Source organism: Salmo salar, chromosome 14 (genome assembly GCF_965601325.2).
Source record: "Salmo salar chromosome 14, fSalSal1, whole genome shotgun sequence".
NCBI classification, from domain to species: domain Eukaryota; kingdom Metazoa; phylum Chordata; class Actinopteri; order Salmoniformes; family Salmonidae; genus Salmo; species Salmo salar.
Window position 1 is genome coordinate 41,100,887 of NC_138304.1, and position 20,033 is coordinate 41,120,919.

A 20,033-nucleotide genomic window follows, 5' to 3' on the forward strand; every position below is an offset into this window, starting at 1 on the left:
TAGTTCCGGCCATGTCGCCAAATAGTCAAGACAATCGGCAAAGGATTCGGCTCGTGAGACTGCTTTGAAATAAATCTTCATCACCAAAGCTTTATTAAAAGATCAAGTTGGCAGCAGCAAAACAGTGAGTGGACATCCCCTTGGGGTGCCTCTAGTGATCTCTGAGTAATTAGGAAAAAACCTAAAAGTGTTACTTTCATGCCGGTTCTCTCCTGCCATCGCCCTAGGCTTGTTAAAACAGAGCCCTATGTGGTTGGACATAGTTTTTATGCTGAGCCATTAAATAAAGTAAAACTCTACTACTTCTGGGAAAAGAAACATAACTCCTCTACATTCCTCCAAGATGACACGGTTAAGCTGTCACACAGCTGATTGCCGCTCTTAATGACACATGGGTAATTCCTTACCAGTGGAGGCTCCCCAGAGGAGGAAGGGGAGAACCATCCCTCTCAGTTAATTTAATGTAAACATTTAAAATGTTATCCTTTTTCGATAAAACTATATTAAATATAATCCCGTCACCAAATAATTGATTAAAACACATTATTTTGCAAAGAAGGTCTACAGTAGCCTCAACAGCACTCTGTAGGTTAGCATCATGGTGTAGCCGGAGGACAGCTAGCTTCCGTCCTCTGAGTACATTGACTTCAATACAAAACCTAGGAGGCTCATGGTTCTCACACCTTCCACAAACTTACACAGTAATTATGGCAACTTCCAGAGGACGTCCTCCAACCGATCAGAGCTCTTGCAGCATGAACTGAGATGTTTTCCACACAATCAGAGGATCAGAGAATATATATAGTTCTGGAAGCCTAAGCTACAGCTAGCTAGCACTGCAGTGCATAAAATGTGAGTAGTTGACTCAAAGAGAGAGAAAGAAAATTGTTGAACAGTTGTTGAACAGTTTTGAACAAATTCATTTCTTATTAAATGAAGGAGAAGCAAGAGAGAATTAGAGTGAGTCATTTTTTTCACTTTCAGTTTCACTTACTTAGCTATCAAATGCAGCTAGCTAATTTAGCCTATTGAAACACCCTGCTCAAACAAAGGGATGCTATGTTAGCTAGCTGGCTATCCAACGCAACACTGGAACTCTTCCAAGTGAAGGTAAGCTTTTGGTTTTACAAATGTATTGCCACGAGGCCCGCCGGTGTCACTGCTTACTGACTGTACACTGTAAAGTTACTGCATGATTGTAGTGGGTTTACTAGCACACTAGTTCTATTAGCTATGCTGACTATGATGTTTCTTTAGCTAATATGGTGACAACGATACAGGCTGTGTGTAGCGGTTAGCGTTTATGATATGAAGGTTTGGCTTGGAAAGTTTTTTTTGCCTGGTCACATACAGCTGATGTGTTGTGCATTGAAGTCCACAAGCGAAGGGAAGAGGTGACAGGAGGAGAGCATTTAACATAGATGCGAGAAGGAATATAACGTGGTTGCTATGAAACAGTGAACTGTGTTTAAGCGTGGTCAGGGGTGTATTCATTCCAATAGAAACTCTTGTTTGCAACTGTTGGACTAATGATTACATCCTAGGTAAGCTAGAAGCAGGCAAGAGTGTGCAAGGAGGAATTGAATATCACTGTCTGTCCACGTGTCACTGTCTGTCACATCAAATTTGTCTCTTGACCTGTGTGCACCTACGTTGTGAACTTTCATTCATAGGCTAGGTTGTAGCAACCTCATGATGGGTATAGGGAAACATTTTAGTATCATGTAGTAGCCTAAACCAAGTGCTGTTACTTTGAACTGGGTGAATGAAATATGAATGACAGTCATCCAATATGCTGTAATAGAAATAAGGCCATACTCAATAAAAAAAATGTGTCCTCCCTCATCTGAAACGGCACTGACCTCCACTTTTCCTTACATTCTATTTCTACACCGTGACATCACTTTTTCTCCTCTGGTGCCTAAAGCAGTCACGTGATTGGTGTGTTCAGAGGCCAAGCCGGCGCTCTTTTACCATAAATCCACCAGTCCCTGGGCAGACTGCATTGGTCGGTGGGCAGCCGAGGGAGAATGTTGGGTCTCGATGTGCTTCGGAGTACAGCTGATCATGCTGCTGAAGCAGTTCAGATGCCACTGCCACAGCCTCAGAATGTTGCTCTGAGACCATGTCCTGTCAGTAGCACACACCCACCTCAGACGCTCGACTTGTAAAAAGAATACTGGAAAAAGACTCTTGAAAACAAACTGTTTGTGAGAAACAAAGTTGTAAACAAGAAAAGGTATAACAGCTTGTTTTGGAGAATCTTGTTGCCTGTTATTAGGTTCTGACAATCAACTATAAAAATCAACTAGAAAAAGCTCAAACCAAGTTTATTCACCCACTGGATCAAACAGCTGAAAAGACAAAGACATGTTTACACAAGTACATATATTTATACCCTTTACTGGGCAGAGTCATCTCCATGCACATCCAGACAGCCAATGCATATTTGTTGCTAGGCAGGAACTTAAGTGGTTCCTCTCACTGGTGTAGTCATGGCCCTGCCTCCTATGTGTGTATGTCATAGGACTGTTCTTTCTCCCTTCATCTGACCTGACCGTGGCCCACATTCCTCACTCCTCCCTAATCCACAGCTATACAACCTTATCAGTGACTGAAACCAGACCATTGCCCTTCTCCTCTCCATAGGATACTTAAGCAATAAGTTCTGAGGAGGTGTGGTATATGGACAACATACCACGGCTAAGAGCTGTCCTTTGCACGACACAACGCAGAGTGCCTGGACACAGCCCTTAGCCGTGGTATATTGGCCATATACCACAAACCCCTGAGGTGCCTTAGTGCTATTATCAGCTGGTTATCAACATAATTAGAGCAGTAAAGATATTTATTTTGTCATACCCATAGCATACAGTCTGATATACCACAGCTGTTAGCCAATCAGCATTCAGGGCTCGAACCACCAAGTTTATAAATGAGATTTAACCATAACAAGTTCTTACAGAATGGGAACTTTCTGCACTCCCCTGTCTCACTCAGTAGATTTCCATCCACTCAGTTCTAATAGTGTAAGATATTTCAAATTAGAAGTTTGAATCCAACACTGTAAAAGGAAAGGTCAAAATGTTGTAAATGAGCTATGTGCTCAGTGTATTTGTTTTTGTTTTGAAGGGAAAGGTTCAGTCATTGTATAAGGTTCTCAAAATGAGTTAATAGTTACAGGGGATGAGCTATTGTGTACGAGATTTGACAGCAGACTGTTATTATGCACAACATGCATATGCACTTGTTGAGTGCATGATCACACAATACCTTCTAATTGGTTGAAACCATCTTAATTGGCAGGCCCTCATTGGATGATGGCCTGTGGTATATCTCTGCTACCCTTTGAGTGGGTGCAGATGGAGTGATCCATGTAGCCATGTCGTCTCCTCTGTCATGCTAATAAACCACCTATTAAAGATGCTATCCTGTACACTGTCGTGTTCCTTATTCAAGAGCAAAATAACCCTGCTCCCTTTAACCAGAAATGCAACACGAGGGAGAATGTTGGGGTTAAATGAGGAAGGGATTGGTTTACATGATGACCAGAGCTACCCACAACCATTATCACTAAACACAGGGCATGAGAGAGAGAGAGAGAGAGAGAGAGAGAGAGAGAGAGAGAGAGAGAGAGAGAGAGAGAGAGAGAGAGAGAGAGAGAGAGAGAGAGAGATATATAAAAGGAGAGAGAGAGATATAAAAGGAGAGAGAGAGAGACATAAAAGGAGAGAGAGATATAAAAGGAAAGAGAGAGATATAAAAGGAGAGAGATGTAAAAGGAGAGAGAGAGAGAGATATAGAAGGAGAGAGAGATAAAAGGAGAGAGAGATATGTTGCTATTCTAGCACCACCCTGCCAGGTCTCTGACCTCTCGTCGTTGCTGGTGATCAGGCCTACCACTGTTATGTTGTCTGCAAACGTAATGATGGTGTTGGAGTCATGCCTGGCCACACAGTTGTGGGTGAACAGGGAGTACAAGAGGGGACTGAGCACGCACCCCTGGGGGCTCCAGTGTTGAGGATTAGCGTGGCAGATGTGTTGATACCTACCCTCATCACCTGGGGGCGGCCCGTCAGGAAGTCCAGGATCCAGTTGCAGAGGGTTCCAGTTGCAGAGGGTCCAAGGATCCTTAGCTTAGTAATGAGCTTTGAGGGCACTATGGTGTTGAACGCTGAGCTGTAGTCAATGAATAGCATTCTCACGGAGGTGTTCCTTTTGTCCAGGTGGGAAAGGGCAGTGTGGAGGGCAATAGAGATTGCATCATCTGTGGATCTGTTTGGGAAGTATGCAAATTGGAGTGGGTCTAGGGTTTCTGGGATAATGGTGTTGATGAAAGCACTTCATGGCTACGGATGTGAGTGCTACAGATCTGTGGTCTTTTAGGCCGGTTCCCTTAGTGTTCTTGGGCACAGGGACTAAGGTGGTCTGCTTGAAACATGTCGGTATTACAGACTCAGTCAGGGACATGAAAATGTCAGTGAAGACACCTGCCAGAGGTATGTACAGTCACTGTGGGGAAACGTCCTCGATGCATTTATTGATGAAGCCAGTGACTGATGTGGTGTACTCCGCCATCGGAAGAATCCCGGAACATATTCCAGTCTGTACTAGCAAAACAGTCCTGTAGCTTAGCATCTGCTTCATCTGACCACTTATTTACAGACAGAGTCACTGGTGCTTCCAGCTTAAATCTTTGCTTGTAAGCAGGATTCAGGAGGATAGAATTGTGGTGAGATTTGCCAAATGGAGGGCGAGAGAGAGCTTTGTATGCGTCTCTGTGTGTGGAGTATAGGTCATCTAGAATTTTTTCCCCCTCTGGTTGCGCATTTAACATGCTGATAGAAATTTGGTTTAAGGGATTTTAAATTTCCTTGCATTAAAGTCCCTGGCCACTAGGAGTGCCGCCTCTGGGTGAGCGGTTTCCTGTTAGCTTATTTCCTTATACAGCTGACAGAGTGCGGTCTTAGTGCCAGCATCCGTCTGTGGTGGTAAATAAACAGCCACAAAAAAAATATAGATGAAAACTCTCTCAGCAAATAGTGTGGTCTACAGCTTATCATGAGATACTCTACTTCAGGCAAGCAAAATCTAGAGACTTCCTTAGATTTCGTGCACCAGCTGTTGTTTACAAATATGCACAGACCGCCCCCCTCATCTTACCGGAGTATGCTGTTCTATCTAACCGGTCCAGCGTATGTCCCGCAAGCTGAATATCAATGTTGTCATTCAGCCACGATTCGGTGAAACATAAGATGTTATAGTTTTTGATGTCCGGTTGGTAGGATATTCGGGGTCGTACCTCGTCTAATTTATTGTCCAATGATTGTACGTTGGCAAGTAATACTGACGGTAAAGGCAGATTTCCCACTCGCCATTGGCGGATCCTTACGAGGCACCCCGCCCTGTGTCCTCTGTACCTGCGTCTCTTTCTCTTGCCAATGACGGGGATTTCATCCTTGTCGGGTGTCTGAAGTACATCCTGTGCGTCCTGCTTGTTGAAGAAAAAATCTTTGTCTAATCCGAGGTGAGTGATCGCTGTCCTGATATCCAGAAGCTCTTTTCTGCTGTAAGATACGGTGGCAGAAACATTATGTACAAAATAAGTTACAAATAACATGAAAAAAAAACCTAATAACACAATTGGTTGGGCACCCGTAAAACTACTGCCATTTCTTCTGGCGCCATTTTAGAGGGGATTTTCTGGGTTCGAGTCCTGGCTCTGTCGCATCCGGCTGCGACCGGGAGACCCATGGGGTGGTGCACAATTGGCCCAGTCTCGTCCGGGTTAGGGTAGGGTTTGGCCGGCAGGGAAGTCCTTGTCCCATCGCGCACTAGCGGGTGGCGGGCTGGGCGCACTGCACGCTGACACGGTCGCCAGGTGTACGCTGTTTCCTCCGACACATTGGTGCGTCTGGCTTCTGGGTTAAGTGGGCATTGTGTCAAGAAGCAGTGCGGCTTGGTTGGGTTGTGTTTCAGTGGACGCACGGCTCTCGACCTTCGCCTCTCCCGAGTCCGTATGGGAGTTGCAGCGATGAGACAAGACTAACTACCAATTGGACACCACAAAATTGGTGGGAAAAAGGGATAAAAATGTTTTTATAAAACGACTTACAGGCCATTAACTCGTGTGTGTGTGTGTTTGCAGGTGTTAGTGTGTGTGCATGTGTGTGTGTCTGTGTGTGTGTGTCTGTGTGTGTCGTGATTAAGTCATTTATTCAGGCGCACGATTATTTGTGCTGCAGTCCAATTAGCTAGTGAGAGAGGAGGTTATTTACAATTAGGAAGACAGAGAGTGAGAAAGAGAGATACAGAGAGATAGAGATATGCACTACCCTCTGTATCACTTTTGTAGATTATCTACCTCACTTGTTTTGGCAAGGTTAACATATGTTTCCCATGCCAATAAAGCCCCTTGAATTGAATTGATACAGAGAGATAGAGATACAGAGAGAGAGATACAGAGAGATAGAGATACAGAGAGATAGAGATACAGAGAGAGCGAGAAAGAGAGATACAGAGAGATAGAGATACAGAGAGAGAAAGATACAGAGAGAAAGGGAAAGAGAGATACAGAGAGATAGAGATACAGAGAGAGATACAGAGGGATAGATACAGAGAGATCCAGATACAGAGAGAGAAAGATACAGAGAGCGAGAAAGAGAGATACAGAGAGATTCAGATGGATAGAGATACAGAGAGATAGAGATACAGAGAGAAAGATACAGAGATAGAGATAAAGAGAGACAGAGATAAAGAGAGAGAGATAGAGATATAGAGAGATAGAGATACAAAGAGATAGAGATGCAGAGGTAGAGATACAGAGAGATAGAGATACACAGAGAGAGAAAGAGAGAAACAGAAAGAGAGATATATACACACACAGAGAGCTACAGAGAGAGAAAGGGATACGGAGATAGAGATAGAAACACAGAAAGAGAAAGAGAGTGAGAGAGTGATACAGAGAGAAAGTCAGAGAGACAGAGAAACACAGATAACCCCTAAAAAACTCTGATGTTACCCTGAAGCTATAGTTCTAAACACAAGAAAGCCAAGGTCGTGACTAAACACAAAAGCCTATCACTGATGAAATGGTCTGAGAGAGAGATAGAAAACAGGACAGGGAATTAGGATCTGTCAAACACCAAAGTGATTGCTGTGACCGACAATGATGTGACAGGAAATGACAGAGTTCCTATCTGATGCAATTTCCTTGTAAATGACTAATGACTGATTAGTAACAAAATGGTGGGTGAGGTGAAAGAGTGGTCATTTGCAAAAACATCACGTTCTCACTTTACCAACAGACCAGCTATAGATTGATGATAAGAGGAATTCTGGGGAAAGAAACATTTTACCTTAAGGGATTTCACCTGAAAGAGACGAGTCCTATTCACCCTGTGTGTATGAAATTGTGTGTGTATGTGTGCGCGCAAGTGTGTGTGAGTGTTTGTCAGTGTGTCTATTTGTCTGTGTGTGCACGTTAATTTCCCTCAGGATTTTTTTTTTTTACCTCAGAGTGGCCCCTCTAACACCTTGTGTGTGTGTGTGTGTGTGTGTGTGTGTGTGTGTGTGTGTGTGTGTGTGCTCATTTCCCTGTGGAATTGAGGAGAAAAGGAATTAATTCCATCCTATTTCTTGTTAGACAGGTGAAAGCCAAAAGGGGAATTTAAAACCTGAGACAATCAGCTTCTCACTACAGCTGTGACTTAATCATTGAGGAGAGGGGGAAGAGAGGAGGAGTGTCTGTGAAAGGGTGCAGGAGAGATCATGATAGTGAACAGAGAGAGAGATATAAACAGAGAGAGGTAGAGAGAGAGAGAGAGAGAGAGAAGGGTGATGAGGAGGAGAGGGATAGACACTTAGAGAGAGAGTAATGACAGGGGAAGGTCAACTCCATTCCAGACAGAGCCAATCTAATGATGCAAAACAGCTTGTATACCATCCCTCATACTACAGCAGAGCACAGTCCTGCCCCAACACCAAGGCTTCTATTCAATCAAACATGCATTGTGGTATTTACAGTGCATCTCTTTTCCCCATGGTTAAATAAAATCATATATTTTATTTAAGGCTACTTAAAAAAATAAATGAGAGAGAGAGAAAACAGGACAGGGAATTAGGATCTGTCAAACACCAAACTGATTTCTGTGATCTACAATGATGTGACAGAGGTCCTATGGCCCCTTGTAGACTCCCCTTTTTTAGCATATACAGTTGAAGTCGGAAGTTTACATACACCTTAGCCAAATACATAAAAAAAAAACACACAATTCCTGACATTTAATCCCAGTAAAAATTCCCTGTCTTAGGTCAGTTAGGATCACCACTTTATTTTAAGAATGTGAAATGTCAGAATAATAGTAGAGAGAATGATTTATTTCAGCTTTTATTTTTTTCATCACGTTCCCAGTGGGTCAGAAGTTTACATACACTCAATTAGTATTTGGTAGCATTGCTGTTGGGGCTCGGGGGCAGTATTGAGAAATTTTGAAAAAAATATGTGCCCATTTTTAACTGCCTCCTACACCAACTCAGAAGCTAGGATATGCATATTATTAACACATTCGGATAGAAAACACTCTGAATTTTCTAAAACAGTTTGAATGGTGTCTGTAAGTATAACAAAACTCATATTGCAGGCAAAAACCTGTGAAAAATAGATCAAAAAAAAAAATGTGAATTTTGTGACTGTACTATTTAGTGTCATTGTTTTATAGATACCATAGTGAGAAAGGATTCATTTCGCAACACCTACGGCTTCCACTAGATGTCAACGATCTTTATAAAGTTGTTTGAAGCGTCTATGATAAACAGAGAGCAAATTAGAATACAAGGAAGTTGACATGTCATCACTTCATTTTTTTGCGCCTGCGCATAAATCTGAGAAGCGTGAGTTTGTCATTAATTGTTTATCAAGACATAGGATAGGTTGTGTGAAAATATTACTGATGTTTAACGTTAAAAATGGACCAAAAGATTAATGCTAAACAAGGTTTGACATGTTTGAACGAACGTAAATAGATTATTTACTAGGTTCTTTTAGCTTTTCGGCGTGATTTTACAACCCCCCCCCACCACGTTTTGTGGGAGCATAATGAACGCTAACTACTTGGTGTTATTTGGACATAAATTATGAACTTTGTCAAAAGAAACCACATTTGTTCCGGACCTGGGATTCTGGGCAGTGCCTTCTGATGGAGATAATCAAAGGTAAGGGGATATTTACAATGTTATTATCGATATTAGATGATGCTAACTGTATAGCATAGCTTGCTGTTCTTAGCATAGCACCCCGTTTATTGCAAAATGTGATTTCCCAGTAAAGTTATTTTGAGATCTGGCCATTCGGTAGCAATTACGAGATGATAATATATTATTCTTTGAATGACAATTTTATAATTTACCAATGTTTTCGAATAGTAATTTTGTTATGTTCACCGGAAGCATTTCAGAGAAGAAAAAAATCTGAATTTCACGCTACTGTAAAATGCTGTTTTTGGATATAAATATGAACTTGATGGAACAAAAAATGCATGTATTGTATAACATAATGTCCTAGGAGTGTCATCTGATGGAGATTGACAAAGGTTAGTGCATAATTCTAGCTGGTTTCTGCTTTTGGTGACGCCTGACCTTGAATTGAAAATGGATGTTTGTACTTTTGTGGCTATGTACTGTCCTAACATAATCTAACTTTATGCTTTTGCCGTAAAGCCTCTTTGAAAATCGAACAATGTGGTTAGATTAAGGAGATGTTTATCTTTTAAATTGTGTTAAATAGTTGATTGTTTGAGAAATTGAAATTATTAGATTTTTGATGTTTTGAATTTCCAGCCTTGTTAGCAATCCCGACTCGGGGTTCATTGCTAACCTGTAGCCCCAACAGCCTTTAAATTGTTTAACTTGGGTCAAACGTTTCGGGTAGCCTTCCACAAGCTTTCCACAATATGTTGGGTGAATTTTGGCCCATTCCTCCTGACAGAACTGGTGTAACAGAGTCAGGGTTCTAGGCCTCCTTGCTCGCACACGCTTTTTCAATTCTGCCCACAAATGTTCTATAGGATTGAGGTCAGGGCTTTGTGATGGCCACTCCAATACCTTGACTTTGTTGTCCTTAAGCCATTTTGTCACAACTTTGTAAGTATGCTTGGGGTCATTGTCCATTTGGAAGACCCATTTGCGACCAAGCTCTAACTTCCTGACTGATGTCTTGAGATGTTGCTTCAATATATCCACATAATTTTCCTGCCTCATGATGCCATCTATTTTGTGAAGTGCACTAGTCCCTCCTGCAGCAAAGCACACCCACAACATGATGCTGCCACCCCAGTGCTTCACGGTTGGGATGATGATCTTCGGCTGGCAAGCCTCCCCCTTTCTCCTCCAAACATAATGATGGTCATTATGGCCAAACAGTTCTATTATTGTTTCATCAGACCAGAGGACATTTCTCCAAAAGAGTACGATCTTTGTCCCCATGTGCAGTTGCAAACCGTAGTCTGGATTTTTTATGGCAGTTTTGGAGCAGTGGCTTCTTCCTTGCTGAGCGTCCTTTCAGGTTATGTCCATATAGGACTTGTTTACTGTGGATATAGATAATTTTGTACCTGTTTCCTCCAGCATCTTCACAAGGTCCTTTGCTGTTGTTCTGGGATTGATTTGCACTTTTCGCACTAAAGTACGTTCATCTCTAGGAGACAGAACGCGTCTCCTTCCTGAGCGGTATGACGGCTGAGTCGTCTCATGGTGTTTATACTTGCGTACTATTGTTTGTACAGATGAACGTGGTAACTTCAGGCATTTGGAAGTTGCTCCCAAGGATGAACCAGACTTGTGGAGGTCTACAATATTTTTCTGAGGTCTTGGCTGATTTCTTTTGATTTTCCCATGATGTCAAGCAAAGAGGCACTGAGTTTGAAGGTAGGCCTTGAAATACATCCACAGGTACACCTCCAATTTACTTAAATGATGTCAATTAGCCTATCAGGAGCTTCTAAAGCCATGACATCATTTTCTTGAATTTTTGTAGCTGTTTAAATGCACAGTCAACTTAGTGTATGTAAACTTCTGACCCACTGGAATTGTGATACAGTGAATTATAAGTGAAATAATCTGTCTGTAAACAATTGTTGGAAAAATGACTTGTGTCATGCACAAAGTAGATGTCCTAACCGACTTGCCAAATCTATAGTTTGTTAACAAGAAATTTGTGGAGTGGTTGAAAAACGAGTTTTAATCACTCCAACCTAAGTGTAGGTAAACTTCTGTCTTCAACTGTATGTAAACTTCTGACTTCAACTGTAAAGACAAGGATGAGATAGAAATGAGTGAAAAACGCTCTAAAATGAGAGAGGAGATGGATGGAGAGAGTAGGTGTGTACAGTCCAAAAGGAGTGTATCTGTAGTGTATAAAGTTAGAGAGGAATGGAGAGATGCAGAGAAAAAGGGGGAGGGTGTAAGCGTGACAACAGGAGGATGAACATCACCATTGTGAGAGTACACGTTTAGCAGATGTATATGAACTGGAGCTGAATGCATAACGCAAATGTACTTCACAATGTGTCTGACGGTATATTGCAGTTCAGTTGTTGAAGACAATGTTAGGCTACTGTGCCTCAACAGTATTAGACAGGGAGTTAAGCCTCATGTGGTTTGAGATGTAGCCCACAGTGCACTACAGTATAAGTGGTATAGAGAGGTATGTGTACGTGGATGGGATGTTTGACAGGGAATGTAAGCAGTATAGCCGATGGGATGTTGTACAGTGTGCAGGTACTGCTGTATCAGTTGGTGTATGTGGAAGGGATGTCGACTGCTCTGTATAATTGCACTGCTCTATGGGTAATGGTGACCCTGTTGAACTGTGAGAAAATTGGCTCCCTTGGTCTAAAGCTGTAAAGGCTTAGCCAATAGGAACCGTCGCTAGGATTTCAGAGGTAAGGATACAGGAGAGAGAGAAAGAGAGAGAGAGAACGAGAGAGAGAAAGCGGGATGGAGGTAGAGATGAAAATAATGGAGTGGATGTGGAGAGGGGATTGCTGAGCCCTTTTTACAGCTGAGGAAACAAAGACGACATTCACTCAGGGCTGATTACACCCTTTAGCTTGTGGTTGTAAGACATGGGCCGTGTGTGTGTGTGTGTGTGTGTGTGTGTGTGTGTGTGTGTGTGTGTGTGTGTGTGTGTGTGTGTGTGTGTGTGTGTGTGTGTGTTGATTGACACAATGCCATCATGCCAGGGTTACTTTAGAAACACAAACACACACACACACACACACACACACGCACACAGACACACACACAAACACGCACACACACACAAGCATGCACGCCTGCAAGCATGCACACAGCTGTGGAGATTTGGTAAACAAGGACCTTGGCAAACACTGCCCAGCTAGGCGAGCAGGGGGTCTATAGAAAGAGAGGGGGAAAAGGGTAAGGGTTCAGGAAAGGAAAGATGAGAAGAGATTGAATGATATGGAACGGAGGAGAGGAAGAAGAAAGGTGGGAAAATGAAGGAAGAGATGTGGGAATAGAGAAGAGGAAGTTTAGGACAGTAGTGGGGTTATCGGGAGGTCAGGGATGGCTTGCTGAGGAGAGAGCAGACTGGAGAAATATTTGTAGACATTCTGGAGACACAGCATTACTGCCAATCCCCATTAGAATCTCCAGTCCCTCCGTTAGACACACACACACACACACACGCTCACACACACGCTCACACATACGCACACGCTCACGCTCACACACACACACACACATGCTCACACACACACGCACGAACAAACACATGCACACACACACGCACACACACACACACACACACACACACACACACACACACACACACACACACACACACACACACACACACACACACACACACACACACACACACACACACACACACACACACACACACTAACCAGTGGAATCCTGATCAGATTACCCTCACAAGCACTGACAAGTGGATGTGACATCCAACCTCAGCTATGGCTGAGGCTCTGAGGCTCCAGAGCTGTGGCAGGCAAGCAGCCCAGGGGAGATAGCACTGTAGTCCGACTGTACTTATTACACTGGAAACATATGAGGAGAGCTTAGGGACCTGGCCCCAGCAGACACACTGAGAGACACTGAGAGATGAGGCCACTCTCTGGGGGACAGTCTGTTGACTGAAAAGTCACTGGCTGGAATTCGTACTCTTTCACTCACTCACTGAGTCGCTCGCTGTCCCCCTGTCTCCCTGTCCCCATATCTTCTTCTGTCTCTCTCAATTTTATAGTCATTGCCTTATTCTCTCTCTCTCTCTCTCCCCCCATCTCTCTCTCTCTGGTCTTTGGAATGACCTTCTTAAAACAATTCCATATAGCTTAGTAAAACCCAAAATCAAATAGCAAATTAATCCTTCCTATGACCTTCTTAAAACAATTCCATATAGCTTAGTAGAACCCAAAATCAAATAGCAAAATGATCCTTGGTACGACCTTCTTAAAACAATTCCAGATAGCTTAGTAAAACCCCAAATAAAATAGCAAATTAATCCTTGCTATGACCTTCTTAAAACAATTCCATATAGCTTAGTAGAACCCAAAATCAAATAGCAAATGAATCCTTGCTATGACCTTCTTAAAACAATAGCTTAGTAGAACCCGGTGGGGTAGTATTCGATTGTAGCAGGATTTCTTAGAAGCGTCCGGGTTAGTGTCCCGCTCCTTGAAAGCAGCAGCAGTTCTAGCCTTTAGCTCAGTGCGGATGGCCACCCAGACTATTTACATTGACCCCCCACCCCTCTGTTTTTACACTGCTGCTTTTTTATTTGGTTAGATTTTTTTACTTTAGTTTATTTTGTAAATATTTTCTTAACTCTATTTGTTGAACTGCATTGTTAGATAAGGGCTTGTAAGTAAGCATTTCACTGTAAGGTCTGCACCTGTTGTATTCGGTTCATGTGACAAATAACATTTGATTTGATTTGATGTTATGGTCACTGTGGGTTAATGAAGCCGGTAACTGATGTGGTGTACTCCTCAATGTCATCGGATGAATCCCAGAACATATTCCAGTTTGTGCTAGTAAAACAGTCCTGTAGCTTAGCATCCACTTCATTGGACCACTTCCGAATTGAGCGTGTCACTGGTACTTCCAGTTTTTACTTGTAAGCAGGAATCAGGAGCATAGAGTTATGGTCAGATTTGCTAAATGGAGGGCGAGGGAGAGCTTTGTACGCGTCCCTGTGTGTGGAGTAAAGGTGAACTAAAGTTTTATACGTGTCTCTGTGTGTGGCGTAAAGGTGAACTAAAGTTTTATACGTGTCTCTGTGTGTGGCATAAAGGTGAACTAGAGTTTTATATGTGTCTCTGTGTGTGGAGTAAAGGTGAACTAGAGTTTTATATGTGTCTCTGTGTGTGGAGTAAAGGTGAACTAGAGTTTTATATGTGTCTCTGTGTGTGGAGTAAAGGTGAGCTAGAGTTTTATATGTGTCTCTGTGTGTGGAGTAAAGGTGAACTAGAGTTTTATATGTGTCTCTGTGTGTGGAGTAAAGGTGAACTAGAGTTTTATATGTGTCTCTGTGTGTGGCGTAAAGGTGAACTAGAGTTTTATATGTGTCTCTGTGTGTGGAGTAAAGGTGAACTAGAGTTTTATATGTGTCTCTATGTGTGTGGAGTAAAGGTGAACTAGAGTTTTATATGTGTCTCTGTGTGTGGCGTAAAGGTGAACTAGAGTTTTATATGTGTCTCTGTGTGTGGCGTAAAGGTGAACTAGAGTTTTATATGTGTCTCTGTGTGTGGCGTAAAGGTGCGCTAGAGTTTTATATGTGTCTCTGTGTGTGGAGTAAAGGTGAACTAGAGTTTTATATGTGTCTCTGTGTGTGTGGAGTAAAGGTGCGCTAGAGTTTTATATGTGTCTCTGTGTGTGGCGTAAAGGTGAACTAGAATTTTATATGTGTCTCTGTGTGTGGAGTAAAGGTGAACTAGAGTTTTATATGTGTCTCTGTGTGTGGAGTAAAGGTGAACTAGAGTTTTATATGTGTCTCTATGTGTGTGGAGTAAAGGTGAACTAGAGTTTTATATGTGTCTCTGTGTGTGGCGTAAAGGTGAACTAGAGTTTTATATGTGTCTCTGTGTGTGGCGTAAAGGTGCGCTAGAGTTTTATATGTGTCTCTGTGTGTGGAGTAAAGGTGAACTAGAGTTTTATATGTGTCTCTGTGTGTGTGGAGTAAAGGTGCGCTAGAGTTTTATATGTGTCTCTGTGTGTGGCGTAAAGGTGAACTAGAGTTTTATATGTGTCTCTGTGTGTGGAGTAAAGGTGAACTAGAGTTTTATATGTGTCTCTGTGTGTGGAGTAAAGGTGAACTAGAGTTTTATATGTGTCTCTATGTGTGTGGAGTAAAGGTGAACTAGAGTTTTATATGTGTCTCTGTGTGTGGCGTAAAGGTGAACTAGAGTTTTATATGTGTCTCTGTGTGTGTGGAGTAAAGGTGCGCTAGAGTTTTATATGTGTCTCTGTGTGTGGCGTAAAGGTGAACTAGAGTTTTATATGTGTCTCTGTGTGTGGAGTAAAGGTGCGCTAGAGTTTTTTCCCTCTAGTTGCACATGCTGTTAGAAATATGGTAAAAAGGATTTCAGTTTTCCTGCATTAAAATCACCGGCCACTAGGAGCGTTGTCTCTGGGTGAGCATTTTCTTGTTGGCTTATGGCCCTATATAGCTCGTTGAGTGCGATCTTAGTGCCAGCATCAGTTTGTGTCACGGATCCCTCCGGTACTGTTGCTCATTCCATGTACCAGTTTTGGAGGTCTACGTCACCTGCCTCTAGGCACTGAACTGTGTCATTAAGCACACCTGGTTCATATTCCTCACTGATTGTATTTGAATAAATGTGCCCTTTGTCTCACCATTGGGCTGTCGATTATTGTTCCAATGTCCTTTGTGCCTGTGAGTACCTGTGCTGTGTTGTTTTGGCTTTCGTGCCGTTTGGATTGTGCATATGATAACGCGTCTTGTCCTGTGGTGTATCATTGTGCGCTTGTGTTTTCAGGTCTCGTCCCGTGTATGTATTACGAGTCTTGCCCAGTGTATTTATTCGAGGTACCCCTTGCTCTTTTGTTTGGGTTTCAACCCTGTGTTTTGTTTACTTGCTTGTTTGGTCTTCGTCACCGTGCCTTTACATGGCACGCTGTAATTTGGGTAAAGAAATAAAAAAAAATATTACGCATTCCTCCGCCTGTCTCCCGATCCTTTATGCCAATGTGACAGTTTGTGGTGGTAAATACACAGATACAAAACATATAGATGAAAACTCTCTTGGTAAATAGCATAGTCTACAGCTTATCATGAGGTATTCAAACTCAGGCGAGTAGAACTTTGAGACTTCCTTAATATTAGAGACACATACCACTGCCCTTGATTTTATGAGATGCTGCCATTCTGTCCTGTCAATGCATAGAAAAAAGAGCTAGATTTACAGTGCCTTAATTTGTCCTACTGAAAGGTGAATTCATCGCTCAGTGTCTGGTGGAACGAAGACTGAACCAGGTTTCACTCTAGGATTTTGCCTGTGACTAGTTCTATGCCATTTAGTTTAATCCTATAAAAAACTCCCTACTCCTTGCTGATGATAAGCATACCCATAATGAATATACAGCTGAAGTTGAAAGTTTACATACACTTAGGTTGGAGTCAAAAAACTCGTTTTTCAAAAGCCAGACTACGGTTTGCAACTGCACATGGGGGCAAAGATTGTACTTTTTGGAGAAATGTCCTCTGGTCTGATGAAACAAAATAGAACTGTTTGGCCATAATGACCATCGTTATGTTTGGAGGAAAAAGGGGGAGGCTTGCAAGCCGAAGAACACTATCCCAACCGTGAAGCATGGGGGTGGCAGCATCATGTTGTTGGGGTGCTTTGCTGTAGGAGGGACTGGTGCACTTCACAAAATAGATGACATCATGAGGCAGGAAAATGATGTGGATATATTGAAGCAACATCTCAAGACATCAGTCAGGAAGTTAAAGCTTGTTCGCAAATGAGTCTTCTAAATAGACAATAACCCCAAGCATACTTCTAAAGTTGTGGCAAAATGGCTTAAGGACAACAAAGTCAAGGTATTGGAGTGGCCATCACAAAGCCCTGACCTCAATCCCATAGAACATTTGTGGGCAGAATTGAAAAGGCGTGTGCGAACAAGGAGGCCTACAATCCTGACTCTTTTACACCAGCTCTGTCAGGAGGAATGGGCCAAAATTCACCCAACATATTGTGGAAAGCTTGTGGAAGGCTACCCGAAATGTTTGACCCGAGTTAAGCAATTTAAAGGCAATGCTACCAAATACTAGTTGAGTGTATGTTAACTTCTGACCCACTGGGAATGTGATGAAAGAAATAAAAGCTGAAATAAATCATTCTCTCTACTATTATTCTGACATTTCACATTCTTAAAATAATGTGGTGATCCGAACTGACCTAAGACAGGGAATTTGTACAAGCAATAAATGTCAGGAATTATGAAAAACTGAGTTTAAATATATTTGGCTAAGGCGTATGTAAACTTCCGACTTCAACTGTATGAAGAGTGGTACTCAGTGATGTGTTTTGTTGGATTTGCCCCAAACATAACGCTTTGTTTTCAGGACATAAAGTTCTTTACTTTATTTTGCAGTTTTACTTTAGTGCCTTATTGGAAACATAATGCATGTTTTGAAATATTTGTATTCTGTACATTCTTCCTTCTTTTCAAAATGTCATTTACGTTAGTATTGTGGAGTAACTACAATATTGTTGATCCATCCTCAGTTATTCCTATCACATCCATTCAACTCTGCAACTGTTTTAAAGTCACAATTGGCCTCATGGTGAAATAGGAGTGGTTTCCTTCCTCTCTGGAAACTGAGTTAGGAAGGACTCCTGTATCTTTGTAGTGACTGGGTGTAACTCATAACTTCACCATGCTCAAAGGAATATTCAGCGTCTGCTTTTTATTTGTACCCATCTACGAATAGGTGCCCTTCTTTGCGAGGCATCGGAAAACCTCCCTGGTCTTTCTGGTTGAATCTGTGTTTGAAATTCACTGCTCAACTGAGGGACCTTACAGATAATTGTATGTGTGGGGTACAGAGATGATTTAGTCATTCAAAAATCATGTTAAACACAATTGTTTGTGCACAGAGTTAGTCCATGTAACTTATTGTGACTTGTTAAGCACATTTTTACTCCTGAATTTATTTAAGCTTGCCATAAGAAAGGGGTTGAATACCTATTGACTTCAATATATTTCAGCTTTACATTTTTTATTAATTTGTAAAAACATAATTACACTTTGGCATTATGGGGTATTGTGTATAGGCCAGTGACACAAAATCTCAATTGAATCCATTTTAAATTCAGGCTGTAACACAACCAATTGGGGAAAATACTTTCTGAAGGCACTGTATATTAACTATGTCCTCGTTCAGCCACGACTCTGTGAAGCCTAGGATATTACAGTTCTTCAGGTCCCGTTGACAGGATAGTCTTGAACAGAGCTCATCCAGTTTGTTCTCCAGTGATTGTAGATTCACCAGTAGAACAGAGGGTAGAGACGGTTCATTTACTCGCCGGCGAAGTTTCATCAGGGTGCCCCCACGTCGACCTCTATATCGTAGTTTCATCAGGGTTCCCCCACGTCGACCTCTATATCGTAGTTTCATCAGGGTTCCCCCACGTCGACCTCTATATCGTAGTTTCATCAGGGTGCCCCCACGTTGACCTCTATATCGTAGTTTCATCAGGCTGCCCCCACGTTGGCATCTATATCGTAGTTTCGTCGGGCTGCCTCCACGTTGGCATCCATATCGTAGTTTTGTTTGGCTGCCCCCACGTTGGCATCTATATCGTAGTTTCGTTGGGCTGCCCCCACGTTGGCATCCATATCGTAGTTTCGTTTGGCTGCCCCCACGTTGGCATCTATATCGTAGTTTCGTCGGGCTGCCCCCACGTTGGCATCCATATCGTAGTTTCGACGAGCTGCCCCCACGTTGGCATCTATATCGTAGTTTCGTTTGGCTGCCCCCACGTTGGCATCTATATCGTAGTTTCGTCGGGCTGCCCCCACGTTGGCATCTATATCGTAGTTTTGTCGGGCTGCCCCCACGTTGGCATCTATATCGTAGTTTCGTCGGGCTGCCCCCACGTTGGCATCTATATCGTAGTTTCGTCGGGCTGCCCCCACGTTGGCATCCATATCGTAGTTTCGTTTGGCTGCCCCCACGTTGGCATCTATATCGTAGTTTCGTTGGGCTGCCCCCACGTTGGCATCTATATCGTAGTTTCGTCGGGCTGCCCCCACGTTGGCATCTATATCGTAGTTTCGTCGGGCTGCCCCCACGTTGGCATCCATATCGTAGTTTCGTTTGGCTGCCCCCACGTTGGCATCTATATCGTAGTTTCGTTGGGCTGCCCCCACGTTGGCATCTATATCGTAGTTTCGTTGGGCTGCCCCCACGTTGGCATCTATATCGTAGTTTCGTTGGGCTGCCCCCACGTTGGCATCTATATCGTAGTTTCGTCGGGCTGCCCCCACGTTGGCATCCATATCGTAGTTTCGTTTGGCTGCCCCCACGTTGGCATCTATATCGTAGTTTCGTTGGGCTGCCCCCACGTTGGCATCTATATCGTAGTTTCGTTGGGCTGCCCCCACGTTGGCATCTATATCGTAGTTTCGTTGGGCTGCCCCCACGTTGGCATCTATATCGTAGTTTCGTTGGGCTGCCCCCACGTTGGCCTCTATTTCATAATATTTTCTTCTTCCAAGTGTTGGGGATTAGGACTTGGTCCTGGGTGAGCAGTATGTCCTGTGTGTCCAAGTCACTGAAGTAGAATTCTTCATCCAAATCAACGTCAGTGATCGCTGTTCTGCTGTCCAGAAGCTCTTTTCGGTCATAAGAAACGTCATGTACAAAAAGTGTTAGGATCAGTGCAAAAAACACAAAATTGTAATATATCCCAGTTCCATTCTATAGCTGTGTGTGTGTGTGTAATCATCTGTAAGCCCTCTGG

At 42.8% G+C, this 20,033-nt stretch overlaps 1 protein-coding gene across 1 annotated transcript in view; it reads right to left on the reverse strand.

Moving 5' to 3' along the window:
* The window catches only part of LOC106569537 (leucine-rich repeat and immunoglobulin-like domain-containing nogo receptor-interacting protein 3), a 99,453-nt gene that overhangs the window by 51,454 nt on the left and 27,966 nt on the right, over window positions 1-20,033 (reverse strand). The gene's annotated exons all lie outside the window — the stretch shown is intronic.